At 45.4% G+C, this 23,933-nt stretch overlaps 1 long non-coding RNA gene across 1 annotated transcript; it reads left to right on the forward strand.

The window, feature by feature from the left end:
- Positions 1-698: 698 nt before the first annotated feature.
- On the forward strand, positions 699-23,493 carry LOC128853293 (uncharacterized). Its single transcript, XR_008451729.1, has 4 exons — positions 699-904; positions 19,928-20,078; positions 22,192-22,292; positions 23,294-23,493. It is a non-coding gene; the product is annotated as an uncharacterized LOC128853293 (long non-coding RNA).
- The last annotated feature ends 440 nt before the right edge of the window (positions 23,494-23,933 follow it).

A 23,933-nucleotide genomic window follows, 5' to 3' on the forward strand; every position in this document is an offset into this window, starting at 1 on the left:
CGATTGTCATCGACAGAGGAGTTAATAAACATTAAGAGGATATTCCACAATTGACATCTTCAGTCCAGTGCCTTAATTCTGGTTGTAATTCAGCTGAGGCCCTTATGAAATCCTGACCTGTCATTTGAACGTGTTGGCTGGAATTAAGTCCAGTTCAGATGTGGCAAAATAGATCTTTACTGTCTGTACTTAGCTGGGATTAGCCTGGGACTGTATATTTTTGGAAGGAGGTTGTGCAGCCACAGTATGCTGATGGTGTGGTACGGAATACGCAAAAGGTGTGGTGTAAATAAGAGATGACTACATACGATAATGAGGAAAATAAATGGAGAAGAAGAAATTAGCCTCAGAATCTCTTAAGAATATAGCGTTTACTTAAGGAGGGGAGTTTAATTAAACTCTAAGGTGGAATACATCCTTGGGGAGAGGGCCAATACATGGCTTGTGAATCAGTTGCACAAACCCCTGTTTATTCTAGTTCATACACAGATGTGTGGGATGAGCGTTTGCTTCTCTGGTCTGGGGAAAAAATCATCACCCCTCAATGCGGGCAAGGAAAAAATGGTCTTAAGGGCTTTGGGTGGTTTTCGCCCCTTTACCTCCTCTATTCTGCTACTTATCAGAATCTGAACCCGAGAAGATCAGTTTATCACCTGCTTGCTGTTGATGATCTTTCTCCTTTCAGTTGCTCAGGAGCACCGCTGAGCTCCTGTCCTGCCTCCTGGAAGCCTGTGGGTTGCTAACAACCCCGTGAGGACACCAATGCAGTTGGAAAGAGGAGATGCAGAGGCAACACATGAAGTGTTTGAGCTCCACAGAGGATTGGAACAAGCAACCTATGTGTCCCGGGACAGCTGTACAGAGCACGAATCAGTCTGGGGATCAATCTCCGCTTCAAACAAAGGTAGGAGAAAACACAATCTTTAACCTGCAGAGAGCAGCATCCACTGTGTGCTGCAAAGAACTCTTTTGTTTTGATGAGAACCCATGGTAACACTGGAATAAAACCATCAGGAGGTTGTGTTTGCTTCCTGTTTTGCCTTCTGCACAGTCTGTTGCAGGTGTAATGAAAGCAACTGTGGCTCATCGCTGATCTTTCTGCTCATGGGGACTATGCAGGCCCTGATACCCACTAATTTGCTAAAAATTAGTATGGGGCAAATCTTGATCTATTCCAAAGCCAGCTATGGAAAATGATATCTTCTTAGTCAGATCTGCTTCCTGTGGTTTTTCAGAGAACTGTCTTACCAAGCCTGAAGAGTGTAGGTGGAAGGACACTGTTCTGCTTCAGAAGTGGTTAAATAAGGGCTTAGGAAGAGTCAGATCTGGATTAGCTGTGCGTGGTCTGGCTGGTGAGGCAGTGCCGGGGGAACTGTGTTAGCAAAAAGACTCACTCCAGAGGCTGAAGCAACATCGGAGAGAACAGAACTGGCATGTGCCATGGAACAAAATCTTTCTGACTAGCAAGTACTTCAGTGTAAGGACCATACCCAGGCCGTGAAATCCTACTGACCAGCTGCAGCATTAGTTACAATAAACGTGGCGTGGTGTTAAAGTAGCTTGAAAACACCCTTAAAGTGAGGGATGAGTTTTTCGTAGCAACTGAGTGTTTCCCTGACTCCCAAAACCCTGGGCTTTTGCAGGAAAAATGGCTTTTATATAAGTTCAAATAAACTCTTATTGTGTGCGTGTGAGTCCAGTGGCTGCACAGCGCAGATCTGGGGACACCGGACTCGCTTCTTCCTGCACATCCTCTGTGGGCAAACTGACCAATAAAACCCCGGAGTCAACCTTTTTAAGGCAGGTCTGAACAAATTTATTAAACTTACGCTAATCTGAGCTGAAAAATCACTGCATTGGACAAATCAACATTTAGTTTTCTCGGAGGAAAACGGTGCTGTAAACATGAGCAAAAATCCATGTGCATTACTTACAGCTGATTTAAGTTTTCATACAAAATGTTACAGTATAAAGGAAAAAATTGAGCAGGGCATTTCTGTGCGTGGGAGCTTTGCAGTGCAACACGTGCGGCGTCTGGCGTTTCAGGGGATCAATAAGGCACATTAGAGAAACTCAGAACCAGGACTGCTTCCCATCCTTTGTGTACTGGGAAGTCTTGGAACAGATCAATGAGTTGATATCAGCATTCAACACCACCACTACATCTTTCTGAAGTAATTGGGCAATTACAGAAAGAAAGATGCCATCCGAGGGCGCTAATGTTCACTTATGTAAGAGGAACATTTATCTGGGGTTGAGGTGTTCGATGAAGAGCAGGCAGGCTTCTCTGTTTGTTTTGGTTTTTCTTTTGAGGTAATTCACTTCTTTTTAAGGTTTCAGGTAAACAGACTTCAAAATGACAGCAGAAAAGAAAATGTTGTCTTTTCATTGCTTCCTCGCTGTTGAATAGAGCAATCTTAGGCTGGGTCACTTCTTTTTGCTAGAGGGCTTTTTCAAAGGAGGCCTGAAGCTTTTGTACTCCAGTGTTTGCAATACAGATGGGACGGGGAATGATTTTATGCTTATTATTCACGTCTTCAGCACTTGGAAATAAGATGTGTTTGTTTACTTGTGGTTATTGTATCCCAAGCCGTACGCCAGCCTCCTTTTCCCCAACCCTTGGACCATCCTCCCTCTCTGATGGTTATTTTGGTACATCCCCTGTATCGAGTGATAATTCCCACAGTTTGGTGCTTGGATGGGCAGGTCTGGGAAGTACAACAGCAGCTTGGTGGCATCTTTGCTTCTTCTAAGCTCTTCTCTTATGGGGTCCTATGCAAAATGTCTGCAACACGGACATGTCAAGCACAGTGAGAGCACAGTCATTCTCAGTAGAAACACAGATCCAGAAAGAATATTGTTCATAACATCATTGGGGAAATTAAATCAAATTAAAGCCTGTTTCATTTGTTGGAGTAGGAGATTATTCCTCATTGTGCCAGCAAATTCTTTATTTGCCTCAATAAGGAATTCATACAAAGTCTAAATTCTGAATGGCTCCAAAATAAAATCCATTTAAGCTGTGCCAAAAGCTTTTTGTCATTTCTTCCTTATCACTCAGAAGTGAATCCCTTCATTTCTCTCATAACTTGGTTACAACTCTTGTGGATCACAAACTGAGAGGGGGTTGCTGCTTTGTTAGAGCAGGAATTTTACCTTGTTTTTAAGTGTTTCTTTTGACATCTGCTCCAAAACATTAGCCATGAGCTCCGGAGAATGAAGAGTTGTTCCTTTCAACCTGATTTAGACCGAATGGCAGAAATTGCCTCTCCTAGGCTGCGGGCGGTGTAGAACCAAAGAGCACACGAGGTCTTGGCCAGTTTTGCTGAGGTTGCAACAGGGTCTGCAATGAGCTGAGATTTATTGCTCAGCATTTTCCGGAGAGCTTAACGTATGGGTACATATTAAAATAGAGATGAGAGGATACTGCCTGTGACAAGATAGATTTGACAGAGAAAATCCCTTATCTTGGCCATAGGTAAAGCAGTGCTGGTGGAAATGGTGCAATCCTGTCAGCTCCGGGTGACGGGAGGAAAGGGTGGCTGTGCTTTGCTGTGTTTCACAGGGGTGGCACCGCGGTGAGAAATTCAGGTTAGTGCCAACGTGTGGCAGGGGAGGATGTGGTGCAGTCTCTCCCAAGATGGCCTGGACCGTTGTATTTTGGCTCAGAGGCTGTTGATACTTGTATTAACCTTCAAATAACAGAGGAAGTCCTGAGGGCTGGTCTCTCCGTGCACCACCGCGCTTGGCGTGACGGGGTTTGCTGCCCGGCACAGGGCACTGCAAGGGCACAGGGGCTGTGCGTAGAAAGGGTGGGTGGTTTGAGCTCTGGTGCTTGCAGGGGAGGGAAGGAGGTCAGCGGAGGTGAGTGTTCACAACAGCTGAACGTGCCTGGCAGCAGAACATACAAACATCCCTGTGAGACCGCATCGTGTGGTACCGGCTCACCCTTTCCAGTCCTTTAGCACAGCCATGCCAGCACCGTGCGGGGTGTGCGTGTGCCGTGGATGCTCTCACTGTGTGCACTACTCAAGACAGTATTTCTAAGAGTCTATGGGCTGATTTTATCTGGCAGAGATCAGCCTGCAAACACAGGGCTGGGGCACAGAGGGTATGCAGGTAATCTTTTTTTTGAAGTTTTCTTCCCGCCAGTGCAGAGCAGAAAAGCTGGAAGAGAAGCGTCGTGGGGCTGTGGTCCTTCTCCAGCCTCTCCAGGAGCTTCTCACACCAAAGGAGAAGCAGTGTTACTGGTAAAACCATATTGCGGTTTGGTTTTCTACCTAATCGTTCATCTTCAGGCACAGGGGCAAAAGAGTAGACAGAGGAGGAGGCATCGGTCAGTAGTTACTATTAAAGAAATCATTATTATTTTATTTTAGTTAGGTAAAAATAGCCTTCTGCTTCCTTGGCTCCACTTCTCCCGCTCCCTGGCTATCAGACAGCTGTGAGTTGGTTTTTCTGGGTTTTTTTTTTTTTGTTTGGTTGTTTTTTTTTTAACCTTGCTTACTAACTTGGACATAAATTGTTTGAGCAAGAAAGAGTCAGAGTGGGACAGATGGCACCACCTGCTGCTAGAGCTTCACTCCTTGAAAGGCTTCCTAGCCAGCGAGCCTGGCTTGGGCAAGGTGAGGAGGGGGCCATCAGCATTATCTACTTTCTCAAGTCTGTAGAGAGTAGCTGTATCATTTTGGCTCTCCTTCCCAACAGCACTTCTCCTTCTCCCCTGTGAGCAGCACCCCATCCCGTCCAGCGCTGGCAGCCACGATAAAGAGCATTTTTTATTTAAGGTGTCATGATCTTCAGGTCCTTCTGCCATTTCTGCTTTGTAGCTCTTGCTGCCCTTTTGTCTTCCCCTTCACCTCCTTGTGGCAGTGAGGCTCAGTACTGGGCTGTGCTGGCCAGGTGGAGGAGGAGAAGGGGGAAGAAAGAGAATATTAAAGGAATGGGTCAGAAATCACCTGGCCTTTCGGTCCTGTGAGCTTGACCTGTATCTGGCAGAGCTGCTGGCCCTGGAACGGCAGTCAGGCTCTTGCTGTGATGTTCACGGGCTCCTTCCCACAGCTTGCAGGTATTCCTTAAGAAAAACAGTACCTGCAAATTAAATACAAAGAGGAGAGCACGCTAAAATTTTTCCAAACTAACCCATGTATCCAAAGTCCGAGTGAACCTGATTGTGATCAAACCACAACAGAAGCCCAAACTGCTCTTCGGAGAAAACTTCAAATGGAATTGAATGAAAACGCGTGTTTTAATGGGAAGCTCAGGGATCCTCGGCGGGCGGCAGTTTGCTGAACAGAACGCTCAACAGAGTGACTCTGGCTTAGACGTAAGTGAGGACGTAGCGATTATATCCAAAATACTCGCCCAGTTGTGTGCGTATCTCATGAAGAGCCCTGCCGAAGACCCCAGGCAGGTGAGAAGTCTGGAAGCAGCTATGGGAATTAATGGCAATATCTCCCAGATTTACATGGGAGCAATAAGCAATCAGAAACAAATGAATTAATAATTGCAAGTGGTAGCTACTTGAGGTTTTATTTTGTTACTTAAAAATGGCATCTGAAGCCTCAAAATTGTAGAGAGGCATCTGTTAGTGGAGGAAATGTGTTTAAAAATATGGTGTTTTCTTTGCAGTGGAGCCAAAGTAATGGGTCTTAATGTTGCAGTGCTGAGTCTTTATGTTCCTTGCTTATAGAGCATTGAAGAAAAGAGTAATTTATCAGGATTATTATGTTAAGAGAACAGCAGCCACACTTTGAAGGGAGTGCTTGCTCAAATAAATAGCCATGTAAAGAAATATTGATTCTAATGGATTTCCTGCACGTGCATATAGATGCAGGAATATTCATGACTCACCTGGTCATCCTCATCCCGAGTGCCTGCAGAAGAACAAGTTATTGGAGAAACATAACTTGGTTTATAAACCAAACCAAGAAAGTGCCCCAAAGAAACCAAAGTAGCTGAGGCAAGGGTAGGCAACTTCAATATCTTTTTATTCTTAAAAGCATATCCCCATCTTATTCCTGCTGGGAACTCCCAATTAGCAGAATGACTGCCATTTCCCACTCTTTAAATTGTGGAGATCACCAACACTGTGATTTGTGTTGAGAACTTAGTGGAGAGACGTTCCTGGCAATTCCAGCTTCTTCTCCCTCGAATGCCTTTAAAAACATTATATATGGATCTTAATAAAACCCCAAACGCACACAAATATATATAAATATATATATTTCCTGCAACCTTTGTAAGCTACCTCCTCACTTTCTTCTACGCAGGTGTCTCTGGGTGGAGAGCAGGGACCTGAAAGGGCAGCAGAAGATGTCTGAGCCTGTAGGATAGTGGCACTAATCCAGCCCTCAGCCACGGATCCTTTGCTTCAAGGCTGGTACCGTACAAACACTAACAATGAAAGCTCCCTTTTTTTTTTTGATAAGCTCAAGTTTTCCCTGTGTTTTGGGTTATGACTGCAGGCTGATTTACTTTCCCTCATCGCCCACAGACCTCGGACCCTTCTTCTTTCTGCTGAATCAACAGGAGATTTGGGAAAGATCCTCAGTGCAAACAAGCTTCTGCTGCGGGCGGTGCCTGATACCTGCCCAGGCGGTGTCACGCCAGTCTTGTTAAACTCTCCTGGAAGCTCTTCTTTCGACACAGCATTCACTTCATCTTTGCCCTATTGATTTAATCTAAAAATACACGTAGGTTCCTATCTGTGGAAATCTGAGAAGAAATTGATGCAAAAAGACCAATTTCCAAAGAGCACCGAAGAAACGCCGTTTCCATTGAATGCGAAACACAACGTCCAATTTGAGTGAAACTGTAAATTGAAAAGCTGGGCAGTCCATCTGGAGGAGGCTGCCTGATGCATTCATTTCCCATCTCAACAGCTTTCCCCACCTGCTAATGATCATTTGTCTGTTGGAGGCTGCTCTGCTCATTGCACGGCTCCCAGGAGAGGGCAGCTCAGCTCTTTCTGATTGTGAGCCGCATCTTGCTGCCGGCGCAGGAATTGTCAGCAAGTTTCACTGTAATTATGACCAAGCCAATAAGCAAATCGTGGGTTTGCATCCAGATGGCTGCTCAGAAGTGAGGGCTGGACAGAAAGGGGCTTTTCCTTTGGAGGGCAAGAAGGTGCGTTCCCAGCAGAGCATTGGTAATTCCTGGCAGGTTGTTAGTTTTCTTATCTTTCCTGTAGCTAAACTGCATCACTCCCATCTTCCCTCTGTCTTTCAAAAAGTGATCTCAGGCTCTGTCTTTCGTATTTTTTTTCTGAAAGGAGGTTGTAGCAAGGTGGGTGCTGGGCTTTTCTCCCAATTAACAACTGAGAGGATGAGAGGAAATGGCCTCAAGTTGCACCAGGGAGGTTTAGATTGGATATTAGGAAAAATTTCTTAACTGTAAGAGTGTTGAAGCATTGGAAGAGGCTGCCCAGGGCAGTGGGGTAGTCTCCAACCCTGGAGGGGTTCAAAAAGCATGTGGACGTGGCACTTGGGGACCTGGAAGCACAGGCTGGTTTTGAAACTTGCTTGTGCTGTGGCTTATGGGCTGCATGTGCAAGCAGGAGGCCGTGGTAGGAGCTCCTGCTGGGTGAAACAAGCCTTACGAGGGGAGGGTGAGGAATCTAGTCACATATTTCTAGCTGACATACTTTATCCAGCCATCTGAGGACCTGAGTTCTTCACAAACCTTAATGGATGCTGCTGTGCAGCTCCAACACAAACTCAATTACAGTTACACCCATGGAGATTCTAGCAGAATGCAAACGCTGTCTCTGTGCTCACAAAGATGATCTGCATTAGAGCTGACAACGTAACCCTGGCAGCCTGGTGCGGTGTTGTGTACGGGTATCAAGGGCCAGATGAAGTGGGCAATAAACTTTACTAAGAAATATAAATTGTTTCAGTCCTATCCGGGCAAACCCCCAGAAATTTATGATGATAATTTTGTTCTTAAAACCCCACCAAATGCTGAAACACCTTCAGCAACTAAGACTTCAAACTCTTCCCCAAGGCCATGTAAGTCTTTGCTACTTTACACTTGACTTAAATTACTCCAGTTAATATATCTTTGTCCTCTAACCTTTGCCAGAAAGGTCAAAATCATTTGCTAGCAAATGATACACTCATTTCCTACCTAAGGACTCTCAGGAGTATAATGATTTCTTCAACTTACAAATATATTTCTGACCAGCATGTGCAAACCTTGTAAAGGATTTTACTCTCTGACACCTGCTGTGCCCCAGGTACTAATCCACTTCTACAGGGATTGTTGTGAGCTGAAGAGAATGACTTCTGCCACTCTTTATAAATAAATAAGAAAATAAATTCAATAAATTTAGATGCATTTCCACCTTCTTCCCTTTAGATGTGCTGTGGGCCCTGTCAAATTACGCCATGTGAAAGGCCAAGATAAGCAGGCTTCGGTCCTGCACCGCTGGCAGGTTTTCTATGCATAAACCCCACAGCTTTGAAGTCCATTATCTTACAGTTCTGGGTTAGAAACTTCTTTTCTGTTGGAGAGGACTCCCCGTGTGCCACACCGACTGGGCTTTCGCTCTCAGCCGTGGGAAGTCTGTTTTGCACCAAAACCAACAGAGCTTTTGGATCATTTATGAGTGTACAATGTGCTTTGTGAGCTGGACTCAGAATCGCTTCGTTTATGAAAGATTAGGAAGTAGCAATGACAAAACAGAGCAGCAGAGCCACAGCGCTTTGGTGCAGCACTGGTGTGAACCACGGGTGAGGGTGTGAGAGGTAAGAATCGCTCCCAGGTGAGGGGCTGGTGCAGAACACTGGAGATTGTGCTGCTCACAGTCCCTCCTCTTCTCTCCAATCACAGAGTCTGTCAGTGATTTCAGAGGTTGGGGTTAAGCTCTTATGCACGTGGCTCATCTCTGGGTGTCAGCTTTGCAGTTTCCCAGGGCAGGGTTTCTGTGCGAGGATGACGTTCAGCACTTGCTCATGATCTATACTTGGAGATGCCAAGTTCTCTGGTTTCTGTTGGAAAACCTTCTCATTTGTAGATGATTTGCTATGTGCTTGGGTGTGAGAAGTGTATGTTTGTAGCTGTAAGGTTGCAATGAACTCATTGCTAAGTACACAACTTTAAGGTGCTTTTCCCTGTGCAGGACATGTTTCTTTTGTGGCATTTGTTTTTCAGCTGTCGCTGTAGTGGCTTTCTGAAGTCAGGCACATTCTCCAAACAAAGCAAGGAAGAAAACATGTTTAATTTGTTTTCCTTTAGAAGCTACACCCCTTTGGCATGGCTTTCATTTACAACTGCAGTGATAACCAAACAATTCATCTCCAGTGCAAATCGATAAGAGAATCTGATTTCATCTCCATTCCCTTTCATTTTGTTTTTTTTTTTGCTGTGCCACTTCTCTCCTGACTGTCTGATCCCTCTGTTTGATTGGTGGCTCAGCCCTGCCAAGCACTGCCGTTGGGTAATGGAGCAGCTTTTTCCTGCAGCCTCTGTCCCGTTTGAGAAACGTTGGAGCACTCAACCGTTGTTCATTTGGCCTTAAGTTTGGCTGAATGTAGTTGTGGGTATGAACAGGTATGTAACTGTCTTCTTATTTCCTACGTTGCACAGTGCTCACTGAGCTGGCGGTTGTCCTCTGATCGCCTCGTTCTGTTTCCTCCATGGCATCTCTGCTCCTTTGCTGCTCGTGTTGGATGAATTGGGGAACAAATCATGTTGGGCATTGCGTGGAGCTTGTCTCTGTGAGACTTCAGCCTCCGCTTCCAGAGCCTGGGGCTTTTGCCTGGGAAACGCATAAGAAGAAATCCTGGATTCATGGCTAGGGATCACCGCAGTGTGGGAGAGCCCTGGCTGCATTGGAATGCGGTCTTGGGTACTGCCTGTCAACACAAACTCTAATTGTGAAGAGAAACGAGGTTTTTTTTCTGTGTTGTAATTTACAGCAGAACACACAGTAGCTTTTAAGGTTTTTGGGGGTAGGTGGAGAGAGCTGGGAGCAACACATTTTCAACAAAGGTACCGTGTGAGCAGCATTCTTGTTTGATAGGATATAACATGTACAAGTATCACAGGTGGAAAGGAAGTTACAGGCTTGCTTCTCTTTTCCCTGTCCAGAAAAGAGAGGAAATAATAGATCCTCAAATCAGTGGTTTGCCGCCTCATAATGAATGTGTAACTCGGTAGATACCATTGTTCTGAAATCTCCTGATCACAGTCCTTCGCTGCATATTTTGGTGCTCTTAACTAGCTTCAATGGGATTTTATTAGGGCTTTTTTTTCCCTCCTCCTTTTTCTGAGGTTGTTGTTTTTGTCAAAGACATGAAAATTTTCTCTTTGGATGTACTCCAAATCATCAGCAGAGCATCCCTGCGACATCAGTGGGGAGTCTCTGCCTTCAGTCTCTTCTCTGAGCGAGCGTCCGTGCCCGAATTGCACAGCCTGTAGTAAACTGTTATGTGGAGCTCTGTAAATATGCTGCAATGGCCAACAGAGGGGAACTATTACCTGCTTTATTACCTAAAATATATAGCTCGCTCATAAAGAAGAGTAGTGGTGTGCAGTACAGAAGTGCGTTGCCTGTAAAGCCACTGTGAAGGCGTAGTGAGCTGGGAGAGCTGAGTACAAAATTCGAAGAGATTTGTCCAAGACGTTCTGCTTTCTCTTGGGAGTTTAAAATATTCCTGTCAGTCTTCTCCTAATGGAACCCAGTCATGGTGCCACCTCTAAACAGGATCTCTTTTACATATTCTTATGTTAATTTTCTCCTGTGCGTCGTTCAAATGATCGTCGGAACTGATGAGCGGAACTGCTGCTTCTCCCCTTTTGTGAGGAGCAGCTCTGATGGGCAGCCAAAAGAATGGATTCTCCTTCCAGTTTAAATTAACAGCTGTTTTAATGAAGTAACTGAGCTGTAATTAAACCTGCCACTTAGTCCCACACCATTTCAGTTGCTGCTGACATGAAGCAGAGGTATAAATTTTATTACTATGTGCTTCCATCTGGAGAAACTGTCCAGTTCAGAGAACATCTCTACATGTCAATCATGTGGGCACTGAGCATTAATTGTTTATTATCTGGATGCAAAGACTTAATTAAAGTTTCCAGAGACAAACTTTCAGACCTAAAGACATCTAACAGTCCTCCAAAGCTTTCCTCTCAGTGCAGACAACACTATAAGTAACTACAGAGCCTTTTATCCATGGTTTTGGGGTGTGCTGTACTAAATACGGAGAGAGACCACTGAATTGTAAAACACGGGCAGGCTTCAGTAGCGTGGTTACAGTAGGAGAGTAAAAAGAAATAAAGGCGGCAAAATTGGTGGTACTGCAGCAGAGGACAGGGATGGGGACTCAACCACCTCCTTGGGCAGCCTCTTCCAATGCTTCGTGACCCTTTCAGTAAAGAAATTCCTCCTAATATCCAACCTAAATCTCTCCTGGTGCATCTTGAGGCTGTTTTCCCTTGCCCTGGCTACCAGGGAGAAGAGACCAATGTCCATCTTGCTGCAACCTTCTTCTAGGCGGTCATAGAGAGTGATAAGTTCTTTACTTTATGGAAACTTAGGCAAAGATACTCAGCTTTAAACAGTTCTGAAACAATACCTGTGTGAAAAAGAAGGCGACACTGAATCAGACACACGGGTATATCTGAAAGTGGGTTCTGTATCAGGTGAAAATCTACCTGCCAGTGCCCACCAACTGAAGTGAAGGTTGTCTAGCATTGCTCTCTTTCCTGACGGAATTGCTGTAATGCCCGAACTGCTCCATTTGCTATGAGAGTGCCGTGGTTTGTCTGTCCTAGTTTTGAGTTTTCAAAGAACGGACTTTATTTACCATCAGAATGGCAGCCTCTTCTTAACTTGGGATTGCTTTGCGGCCAGACTCTCGGAATGGCAGCATCGTGGGTAGTCAATGCTGATGCTGTCGGCAATGGATACAGCACATGGATGTCAGCTTCGCTCTTTCGGATCCTCTTCCCTTTCCATGCTACCACCAAAGCAGAGAGCAGGAGGGCTGCGCTCGCGAGTGGGGCACCTTGTGTGGAGAGGGGTTGCAATCAGCATTCTTCTGAAGAAGAAGCTGGTGGAGCCCTTTAATCAGCCTTTGAGCTTTGAGCATTGGCTCAAGGCCAGGTTGGATGGGCCTGGGGCAGCCTGATCTCGCGGAACGGGTCCGTGCCCGTGGCAGGGGGTTGGGACTGGATGATCTTTAAGGTCCATTCCAACCCAAACTATTCTATGGTTCTGTGATTCTATGATGCAGTTTTTGTTCTGTGTTACACTTTACCGCTTCCCACTGCAACTCTGGGCTTCACTAATAGTTTTGAAATACTCTCCCGGTGATTCTTACATAAATATGGGATAAAAAAAAACTGCTGTGAAATGTGAAATAAATTGTTGACGATGGGTAGTGCTGTTCTTCGTGAGAGTACCTCTCACCTGGCGTGGAGGTCTTGCGTTGTCACTGCTCCCTGTTTGAGGCCAATTATCGCTGGGCAAGGAAGAAAGAATATGCAAGAATTCTGTGTAATAATGACTTGTAAGATGCTTTTGTAGTGATTTGTTGCAGCTAGCAGCCTGCAAAACTGTCTCCCTCCTAGAGACCATTTCTGATGAAAAGCCCAAGGCAGTTTTAGCCGTGGCTCTTTGCAAATTCCCCTCAAAAAGGCGTTCCTCCTCTTCTTGTCGTCACCCTGTTTGTTACCTATTCCTCACTCATTTTTATGAATGTAACTTAAATTTTTATTGGAGCAGGTGAGGTCAAATTCAGCTCTACCATCTCTGCTGTGATTTGGAAACTGCATTCCTGTCCTGGGAGCCATTGTTCTCCAACCTCAGCTTGGAGAGCTCTCACAAGGATAACGCTATCTCATAAAATTAAAATCCATGCAGTCAATTACTAGGATTTTTTTGGTTAGTAATTAACTATTTTGATTGACATTCTGTCTGGCTTTGGGGGGAGGGGTTTTGCTCTGAGGAAATCAGTCTACACATTTAATAGCTTGGCACTGAGAAAACCTTGAAATATTAAAAAGCTGTTTTAATATAGGCTGTAGCATAGCTTGAGGCATCGGAGCTCTTAAAACAGTTTAGTGTTGGGTTTTGCGGTCAGAAACTCAGAAGTACTCAGCCCATATACGTGGAGCTCTTTTAAAATCTGTTCGCAATTAGGGACACCGGCTCTTTTGCAACCTGACCCTCAGTCCTTTGTTTTAGACTTAAAATGTAATTTTCCTTAGGCTGACAGACCACGATAAAAATCTCTTTTGCTGTCAAGCACATCCTTTGCTGGACGCGGCTGCCAGCGGCAGCAACAGGAACTCTTGTTCACCCCGTGTCTCCGTACACAAAGCGTATCCTTGTGAAACATCCTATAAAACCTGGCGTTTTTCTAGCATGCCAAATGCCACATAGTTGAGGCTATTTTGGATTAAAGTGAAGACCAGGCTGAAAGACCTCTCAGAGGGCTTTCTGCGTGTCTCGCCCGCCGTCAGTAAAGAAGACTCTCTCCTGGTCATCTGGCCGCAGTGCTCATCTTTGCTTGGCTTTGTGTCGGTGAAAGACAGTAACAGTGAGTGTCTGCTATTGGATTTGACTTCTTGGCTGGTTGCCTGGCTCTTGCCGTTTCCTCTCTCTTGACAACCTGTGGCTACGGGCGTCAAGAGCGACATCACTTCATTAGGAAACTGCGGCTGAGGGGGTTGTGCAGTGCTCACACTCACATATGCAAAATTCAAACTGTCCAATACAGCGCACTCTTCCTTAAACATTCCAAAAGGTTTCGTAGAACCATGGAATGGTTTGGGTCAAAAGAGGCCTCAAAGCCCATCCAGTCCCACCCCCTGCCATGGGCAGGGACACCTCCCACTGGATCAGGGGCTCCAAGCCCCATCCAACCTGGCCTGGAACCCCTCCAGGGATGGGGCAGCCCCCACTGCTCTGGGCACCCTGGGCCAGGGCCTCCCCACCCTCACAGGAGAACATTTCTGCCTAAGATGTCATTTCAGTCTCCCCTCTTTCAGCTGAAAACTGTTCCCCTTTTCCTGTCCCTGCACTCCCTGTTTGTACCAGGGAAATTTGCCTCATTTTCTTTTCTTCTAATCAAGTGCTTTTTATGTACTAAGTGATTCCACAACCTTAAAAGAAACAACCAACCCCCCTCCTGCCCCCAACCCATCGAGGGAAAGTCCTGGATATTCATTCATACTTTTCAAGAAGCAGCCTAAGATTTTAACAGTGAGTTCATACAGAAATGTTCAAAAGCGCTGTTGTGAGGGCAGGTCATTGTTTAATGAAGTTACGTTTTGCAACTCAACCCTTCAGCCCTGACAGTCAGCTGAACCGCTGTTCCTGATCTCGCTTTACTGTTTGTTTGTGGGGACGGTGTCCAGCAGAACTGCATTCTTTTGTCTTTCACTGTTTTAAAGAGGATGTGTAGGGGTTATGACTGGGGTGTGATGAGTGCCCTTAGTGAGCAGAGAGTGATCAGAACATATGTACAGCGCATTTTATGGGACTATGAGAAAACGTTAATTTACTTATTGCCTTGAGAGAGATTTCTGAATGTTATAGAAGGTTTAGAAAATGGAATATAAAGGAATATAGTTGAAGATGTCCCTGCTTGCTGCAGGGGGGTTGGACTAGATGACCTTCATGGTCCGTTCCAATCTGAACCATTCTGTGAATTAACAGTCTCAAACTGACTCAGTGTTTATCCCCAGAAAATGAGGCTTTTCAAGGTGTGTGGGGATGGGCACCAGCAGTGGAAGCACCCGCTCCTTCTTTAACATGTCTTTTTTTAAAGACAGCATGTGGTGTCAGCGTGTTCCCCTTGGTGGATGCTTGAACTCAGCTGGATGTGGCCTTCAGAAGCGCGTTCCCTTTATCTTGTACAAAGAGCCAGGATAGCCTTGGCCATGGAGAGGATGATTGGGCTGGGATAACTGGACTGTAGAAAGAAAGACCATCTCAAAACCTTTACTTAAATACAAAGCTCAAGGAACATCAGTCACTAACAGAAAAGCCAAAAGCCTGGCTCTAATGCTTCAACGTATCAGACCGACTTTACCAAGCAGAGAGCGCGGCCAGCCCTGGCAATCAAAAAGTCAGTGCTTTCTACCCTTCCTGTTTTCTGCAAGGAACTGAAATGTCAAATCAGACAAATACTCTGTGCTCAGTCCATGAATGGTCATTTTCTCTTAAGATGCAATTACTTGCAGTGCCTTCTAGTTTGCCTGCTCGAAACCCAGCAGCAAACAAGGCCTTAAGCGTGGTGGGTGATTTATGAAGCAGGTTCCCGGGTAGGTCTGCCAGGGAATTTTAGAGGTGGCAAGGGTGAAGGTGGGCATTTCTGGGGACTTTGGCGAGCAATTCAGTGCAGATTTCCAGGGGGTGCTCAGGGATCCAGAGGGACTGCATGTGGTCACTGAAGATTTTGACTTTATATACATAAAAGGCATAAAATACATATATATAATATAAATATATACCATATATTTGTTTGCAATATACACTATACGCATAAAAGGCAGCGTGATATTGTTCTCCAAGGGGAAGCACTTACCTAAAACAGTGGAAAAACATTTTAGTTTATTTTTAAACTAAACTAAAGACAGGAAGTTTTCTGAGCCATTTCAGCTTCCCAAATCCATAGCAAAGGTATGTCTAATGCTGAGGAAGGTGTGTGCTGAAAAGCTGAGTGACTGAATGTCAGCATCAAATGGAGAACAGCAGTGACAGTGAGTGAGTGGGAGATTGGGCTGTCACATCAAGGGGAAAATCAATGTACGGAAACAAAAATGAAGTAACATTTTATCAGCTAGTTGGATAACTTATAATGATGTTCAGCTTTTGGACACAATGCCTTAGGCAGACTGCTGATGCGAGAGGAGGCCCAGCGCGGATCTGCCAAGTCATACGTATTTTTAGGTGTTCACACAGATTTCAGTGGCTGCAGAGAGAAAGAAGAGGTGTGAAAAAAGAGATTACAGTAAAAAGTGTTTCTGTTCTGACATCGTGATCTCTGGGAAACGATGCCCATTAGAGAGGAATAGGACCCAAGAAATGCGGATGGTTGCTTGACAGGACAACCGCAATTGCATCTGTCCTCAGTCACTGCTCTCATATAAATGATTGCTGGCAAAAAGTGAGTGGCTTAAAGCAAAATCTGAATTGTAGAGATTTTCTTTGTCTTTTCAGTTTGCTTCCCAAGGACCCAATTATCTGGTGCATGAAAACAGATGCTTATACATTCACCATGCTCAGTATTTTGCAGGTGCTACACTCTCTTCTCTTGGCACGATTTTCTCCTGCTGGAAAGGAGAGTTGTTTGTGACCTCTCCAAAGGAGAGCTGGGCTGGCGTGTTGCTCTTATTTCCCCCTTTTAACAGTTACCTGTGCACTTGGCTCATGACTTAATAGCAGAACATAGAAGAGTTTTCTCCCTATGCCCCAAGCGCTGCTTCAGTCCAGATTGAGGAAGGGAGACGAGGTGCGGGCCGGGCAGGGGCAGCCTGAGCAGCACACCCTCACTTACAAGCAGTTGAGTTGCATAAGAGAATTCGTGTCCTACATTGAGTTCTAACACAGATAAGGGTCAGCAGTCAGAGATCTGTATCATAGACCTCAAAGCCCATCCAGTCCCTCTCCTGCCATGGGCAGGGACACCTCCCACTGGATCAGGGGCTCCAAGCCCCATCCAACCTGGCCTGGAACCCCTCCAGGGATGGGGCAGCCCCCACTGCTCTGGGCACCCTGGGCCAGGGCCTCCCCACCCTTATTGTGAAGAATTTTTTTCTAATGTTTAAACTGTCCGCCTTCCAATTTAAAGCTGCTGCTCCTCCTCGTGTCCCTACAGGCCTTTGTGAAGTCCCTCCTTGGATTTTCTGTAGCCCCTTCAAGTACTGGAAGGCTGCTGTAGTTAGGATTGAATTAGTTTTGCCATTTCTTAAGAATTCCCATGGTTACAGCTGGCCCTTTCTCTTCATCTTGCAGACTTTGGAGGGAGCTGAAAGCCCTTCAGCTCCATGGCATTGCTGTTTGCTGCTTTGGGACCTCCCTGTGCTTCCAGGTTGGGTGCGAGCCTGCAGCCCCAGTTTCCTCCATCCGTTCAAGCTGCACATGTTCACTGCTGGGCAGATCCACTGCAGAACTCGGAAATCTTAAAAAAAATTAGGTTTTCTAGATTAGGACTTTTTTCTCCGTGCTCCCTGTGGGTTCTAAGCTGGAAGCAAAACACCACGTGGTCTGGCTTGCCCCCATCCTCGTAAAAGTATCTGTGTTTTTCTCACATTTTAAAAGCTGTTGTTGTGTCTAAAGCCTCTTATCTAATGCGTTCAGATGATGCATTCAGATGCGTTCGCTTTGTTCAATGATGTGAAGACTGTGGTATTACTTAAATAAATTTTGCAGCTCTGATGAAATGATTCAAGCACTAATGTTCCCCAAGTCAGATCATTTTTTTGCTGATCCTTTGTGCTTGAAAGGTATCACTACAGACAGGAAGAAGAGTGCAAACCGGCTGCTTAGGCTGATGTTTTCATACTGTTCTCCTTAAATGTTAGAAATAAGTGCGTGATATTTTATCATTTGAGTCCATATTTCACTTCTAATTAGTTTCCTGACGGTGCTTATTTTGACTGACCTCCTCTTATTTGCATTAAAAGCTCGTGGAGCAATTTCTGTGCTGAGGGCCTTTGCCTTTTGCTGCGCTCTTGCCAGGGCTAATGAACTCACCAGGCTCAAGGCGGGAGCAGCGCCTCGATTGGGAGCTTCCAAGCGAAGAGGAACTGCTAATGAAATAATGATGTTACTCAGCAGATAACACTCATTTGCTCAGTGCTGACTGAAGGAGAAGTTGCATTTGGTATTAAAGATTACCATCCTGATGAGAGATAAAATAGGGGAGGAATAAAAAACCTTGTTTCTTCTAATCTTTCCCTTTGAAGTATCTGCATGTGTGAAAATGATTGTTTTGGAAAAAATGCATCTTTGAAAGCCCAAATGTACTAATGTGGTGCTTTTCAAACCAAATGACTTTCTGTGCTTTTACAAAACGTTGATGAAGCCTCTCTGACGTGGGAGAGAACGCAATGGTTTTTAAAAAGACTCTGTTTCCATTTTACGCTACAGAAATATTCCGGATTGGTTTTCTTTGCTGTTGGCGACTTGTGAAGTGGCAGCTCAGGCTGAGAGGAGATTTATTCCTGTAGTGCTGGAGCTTTCGGTCAGCGCAGGTGGGAAATCACTGTCTGTCCCAAGCAGCTCCTTCAGCAAGCGGGCGTCCTCCTGGACATGCCTTCGGCTGGTGGATGTGGCCGGTTCAGTTTAGCTTGTGCAGCCTTCCTGCTTTCTGTGGTTTCAGGTCGCAGGTCTCTGTAGCTCCTGCTCTGTTTTGTCCTCAGATCTGTGAAGCAAAAGACTTTTGTGTCATGTTTGGAAAGTTTGAATCGTTTCCACAGAAAACACTTCAAGAGTCTGTGAAGCAAAATTTCTGTGTTCTTTGCAGGATGAGATATTGTCTTAATACCTCAGAGAAATCCCTCAGAAGTTCATTTTATGATACCTTACATGCACCCCAAAAGCTGCTTTTGGGGGTCTGGCCATCACTCCGTAAGACCTCCATGGGGGTGTTGTGACTCAGATCTTGTCTAAAAGTCTCAGCTGGGACAAAGTACCTGAGAGCCAGGGAGATTGAAGTTCCTGCTGAGGAATCGAGTGTTCAGCGGAGAGCAAACAGGTTTTCAGCTGTAGTCGTCTCAGCGTATCATTAACTGCACTGTTTTTGTTTGGGGTGGGTTATTTCTCCCCCTCGTTCCTTGAGTCCCACGAGGTAGGGCCAACAACTCTTCTGAGAGTGGAGGATGCCACAGTGAAATGATTTCATTCTTGAACAGCACAGACTGCAAAAGGAGTCAAAGACTGACACTGTCCATCTTCACCTGCTAAACGTGTGGCTGGGGAAGCGGCAAGGGTGGGGCAACCCCTGGACCTGTTCTGCTACGGACCATGCGCGGTAGGCTGTTGGGAGAGATGGAAGTGAGGCGCTCGGTCCAAGGGGCTGGATCCACCCAGGCTGCCGCGTGCGCCAGCTCTGGACCTGCGCTCTCCTACAGAGTGCGATGGCCACCAGTGGCCCTGGGCTCCTCACCCTCAGCATCGCAGCTGCCTGGCGCGATTTCTGACCGCCGGCAGGATTGTAAGATGATATCCCCCATGTTTGGTCACAACGTGGGCGTGTGGTAGAGCTAAACCACGGTTGGAGTCACCGTGTGGCTTCACCGGCTGAGCTGTTTGATGGAGACTGAGCAGAAGCCAACACAGGCACAAGGTGAAGACGCCAGAAGGGTTGGGGATCAGCTAACTGCTGGCTAGATTTTGGTTCTATTAGGCTTGGTCTGCAAAGGGTTTCGTTACTTTACCAACTAATTAGTGCAGTTTGTGAAACAGTTCCTTCTTAACAACCCTAAAAGTGGTGCAGGACAAAATACAGAACAGAAAGTTTCTTTTTGAGAAAAGATCAAACAGTGCATTCTTCTTATGAAACTCATTATTTTTTCTTGTGTTTTATTATTTTTGTATATGATTTCATGGCCTGCTGATCCCAGCAAAGCGAGCTGTTCCATGTCAGATCACACCAGCAGTTCCAATCATCTCTTATGATGTAATCCCAATAGTGTATTTCATTTTTATTTACTTTAAATACTGTAGGCAGATGAACATTACATTTTATTTTCAGCTCAGAAAAACTGTTATGCGTTACCAAGAAATATTATTATCCTGTGATTCGATGCCGTGATTCGAAGGTAATACTGTTAGTGGTGCAGCATACAGTCAGGTCAAATAACAGACATAAACGGTTACATAAAAAAAAGTGTTTCGAGTTACCTCAGGATTAATCGGGGGGAAGAATTTTTTACCATTTTTATTCCAATGTCTTCTCCTTTCCAGGGTATTTTGAAAATGAACCGGCTTTTAATTCCAGCTCGCGATGCACACTTTGGACTGAAATCAAATCTAGAAATAGCGATGTGTCAAGGAGAAGCTGAAACCTCACGCTCTGGGTGCAATCATAAAACTTGCTGCTGCAGCTTCTAATCAGGTGAGAACTCCAACTAAAACTGATAGGAACCCTGCCTGTGGAGCTCTGGCCTTGAGAGCCAAAAAAAAATAGTCAGGGGATCAATGCCAGAAAAACCAAGACATTGCAAAAAACGGTTTCTAAAGAAAAAAATGTCCTGAAAATATTAATGGTGGAGTTTAACTGATGTCTCAAAAGAGGGAACGTAATACTGCATGAAAGGAAAACTTAGCATAATTGTACAGAACTAGATGAAAGAAAAGAATGCGAGTGTTGAAATTCTGGTAAGTTTAAGGGTGTTAAGAAACAGTAACACGGTGTCAATTAAGAATCTAACCTGCAAGGACAAGTCTTGTTCAAGGGTAAGTTGCTGAGTTTCAATAAAGTAGAGGTCTTTTTTTCCCTACTGATGAGGATCCTAGTATGAGCAAGGGTCGTTACCAGGGAAAGCTGCTCTGGGCTGACCCTTCCTGTTATTATCCAATCCCTGCATTACTGAAAATACAGAAAGTGAAGGCACTTAACTGAGCAATGTCCTTCTGGAAAGACTAGATGTAATCCTTAGACTGGGTTGCATAGTCAGTGATTGCCGAAACCCCTCTGGTGGTGGCCTGTGGTCAGCTGTAGCTGTGCAAGTGAAAAGTTCATGCTTCCTGCTCTCTCCTCTATAACCATTTCTTTTGGGTCCTCTTCCCACCACCTGCCTGGGGCTGTAAGCCTATGAAGCAACCACACAAAGCTGTACGCGAGGCTGTCAGCGTTAGTGCATCCCCGTTGGCATTTCTGGGGTGCCCAGTCCCGGCTAACCCACAGTGTTGGGAACCGTCTCTGCTCAGGTTACGCAGCCCCACTCTAGCAGGGGTTTTACCTGTGGCTTGGGCTCTGTGCACCGTTAAAGTCTGCAGGATTCATGTTTGATCCAAGTTGGTTTTACGTTTACACTGTCCAAACATGGCAATCTCACTCTCAGTAGGACCTTAATATTTTTATGTCCTTTTAGGAAGAATTGCATGATCAGGTGAAAATGTTTTGGGAACTGATGTTAGCTGAGCTGCATTCCAGTATGAATCCCCATCAGCAGGAATTGTATGCCTAGGAATTACTATCTAATATTGCATCCTGCAACCTCTTCTGTGCAAAAAAAACCAAAACACTATTCACCTGATCAAGGAGAACTTTTGCATCTTCTAAATAAAGTTGTGGGTCTCTGGAGTGTTTTGAAATGTAGCCAACGCATGGAGATGAGCTCCATGTCCAATCACCTGGGTTTAACCACAGCTAAGAAGGGTTAAAGTCCCTCCCCTGTTCTGGGACAGAAATGCTTTTCTAGAGTAGTTAATTTAATCATTTGTCGACAGACAGATGACCTCATAAATCAAAGGAACCTATGGAGAAATCAGTGTGGAAATTGCAGGAAGATATATCAGTGATAAAATTCTTCTTGGTGTGAGAGCTGTTTGGGAGGAGTTAATGATGTGTGGAGTTAAACCTTCTGCTCTTCCACCACCCCATGACTCAAATAACCCAAGTTTCTTTCTCAAATGTAGGACTAGCCCAAAAACATTCAGAAATTAGGAAGAGATTCTTCATGATGAGGGTGGTGAGGCTCTAGCCCAGGTTGCTTGGGAAAGTCGTGGCTGCCTCATCCCTGGAGCCCCATCCAAGGCCAGGTTGGCTGGGGCTTGGAGCAACCTGATCCAGTGCAAGGTGTGGAATCCGTGGGGGTGGAACTGGATGAGCTTTGAGGTCCCTTCCAACCCAATCCATTCCATCATTCTGTGAAACTCCTGCACCACAAGGTGACTTGGGATGAAAGGAGTCCAATGAACTCTATTTTCAAAGCAACTGGGGGAAATGCTCAATGTAGTCTGCGTGCTAAATGATTGCTTGTGTAAGTTAAGTCCGAATAAAGAAAATCATAAGTAAAGGTAAGTTATTAAAACACAAGGAGGATAAAACAAGAGGCAAAATATGCATCCGCAAAAGCTATTCCGCTTGTGTGTATAAATCAGGAGACTGTGTGCTCAAGTAGAGAATTAGGCTGAGTTGCCTGCTGTTATGCATTTAAATTAAGCGAGAGCCTAATAGCTTTCTAAAAATCTGGCCCTAAGTGTTGGGGTTTTTTTCTTCTCAGGGAAGAGATCATCTAATCAAAATAGTGCTTTAGAGAAAGAACACTTTAATAGCAAACGTGAGTGAGGAGCTCTAACTACTGATGAAAACTCCACTGCTCGGGTAAGATTTGTTACTGCTGGTAAAAGGCTAAAGTGGCTCTTTGGAACCAAGTCAGGAGCAGAGAGGAATGATGCCACAGTCTTAACAAAATGAATGGTGTTTCTGTCCTTGGAGTGGGCGCTGATGGAAGGATTGTTTTAAGTTTACTGGCTTTCTTTGCTGTACACCCTACTGCTGCGGTGCTGTACTGAGGGTTTCGAAAAGGTAAGCCCCGGGGTGTCGGCTCAGCGGTATTCAGTCACAAGATTTCTTCCTGTTCGTGTTTCATTTCCACATGCGATCACGTATGGGTTTCTATAGAATTTCTCTCCTTTGATCTTTTTGAACTGCGTTCTAAAATAGGCAGCAGAAATTTCCTAGAAAGTTTTGACCTAATTTCTTGTCCGTATGAAAAGATGCGGCAGCGTTCACATCAGCTGCTTCGAGTTGGCATAAGGAAAGCAACCTTTCCCCGATCCATTTAGCAAAGAGGTCGTGCTTCAAGCACAGCGCTGTGGCTCTGGAGGCTCGGCTCTATCATCTCCCTGGGTTTGCAGCAGTTTGCTTCTCTACCCACAACAGAGCCTTTTGCCTCTTCATCAAAACGTCTTTATCTAAACATGGGATTTCTGTGCGAGCTGAACACAATAGCGCAAGTGCAGAGTATTTTTAGTACAAAGCACCTGCGTCGTTCGCCTCCTATTGTTGTACTGTACAAATACCTGAAAATTGGAGTGAAATACAAGTACTTTTCCTGCAGAGATCGGTTACTAGCAGGGACTTTAAAAGTGGGTTCAGTCTAATTGCTGCATTTTGGAGCTTTACAGAGAAGCTGATTTCACTTTGACTCTCAGGAGGTGACATCAGGGGTTTTAGGTCTGCCATTAGCAGAAGACTTGAAGGTGCCTGCACTGTCTCTGGGAAGGATGTGTCCAAAAAAGCCAGTCCAAAATTCAAGCTGCATTCACTTTGCCTGCCCCTTTTGGGGCCCTGCATTTATTGTCTGTGTCTGCTGAAACTAGAAGTCCTCTGCCGGATGGGGAAGCAAAGGATAAAGGAGAAGCAGAGGTGCTGAGCCCCTGTTACCTGCAGCAGAAGTCCCCCCTTGACACTCCTGTGTGCACTGAGGAGAGAAGCAGGGAGCTGAAAGGGACAGCTTTCATTGTCGGCCTTATACGCAGACTCTTCTGATGCCAACTGGGAGCGTTGGGCCACGCGGGAGAGAAGGTGATTGCAGCAGGCGGTGAGTGGGGGGCAGTCCTGGGCGTCAGAACATCTTCAGAAGGAAGGACTGAGCCTCCCAACAGGCAGATGTGCATCCCACCCTCGTAGGAGGTACTGAGTGTCTCCTTGCAGCAGTGATTGCAACACACTGTGCTTCCCTGAATCCTAAATACCTGGTGCTGAGATGTGTGGGAGACAGACAGGGACCACTGGGTTTATGTCCTCCTGAAGCAGGACACGGAGCTATTTAGAATCCTCCGGTTTCTTCTGTGTTAAGGAGCCGTATCATTCTTACAGCAACAGCTTTACCACTCTTCTCTGCTCATCTTCCCCTCAGCCTACAACCTGCCTCGAAGAGATCATAGACTCGTTAAGGTTGGGAAAGACCTCTAAGATTGTCTGTGTGTGTGTGTGTTGGGGTGGATGATAATAAACCAG

This window comes from Cuculus canorus, chromosome 11 (genome assembly GCF_017976375.1).
Source record: "Cuculus canorus isolate bCucCan1 chromosome 11, bCucCan1.pri, whole genome shotgun sequence".
In the NCBI taxonomy this organism is placed as follows: domain Eukaryota; kingdom Metazoa; phylum Chordata; class Aves; order Cuculiformes; family Cuculidae; genus Cuculus; species Cuculus canorus.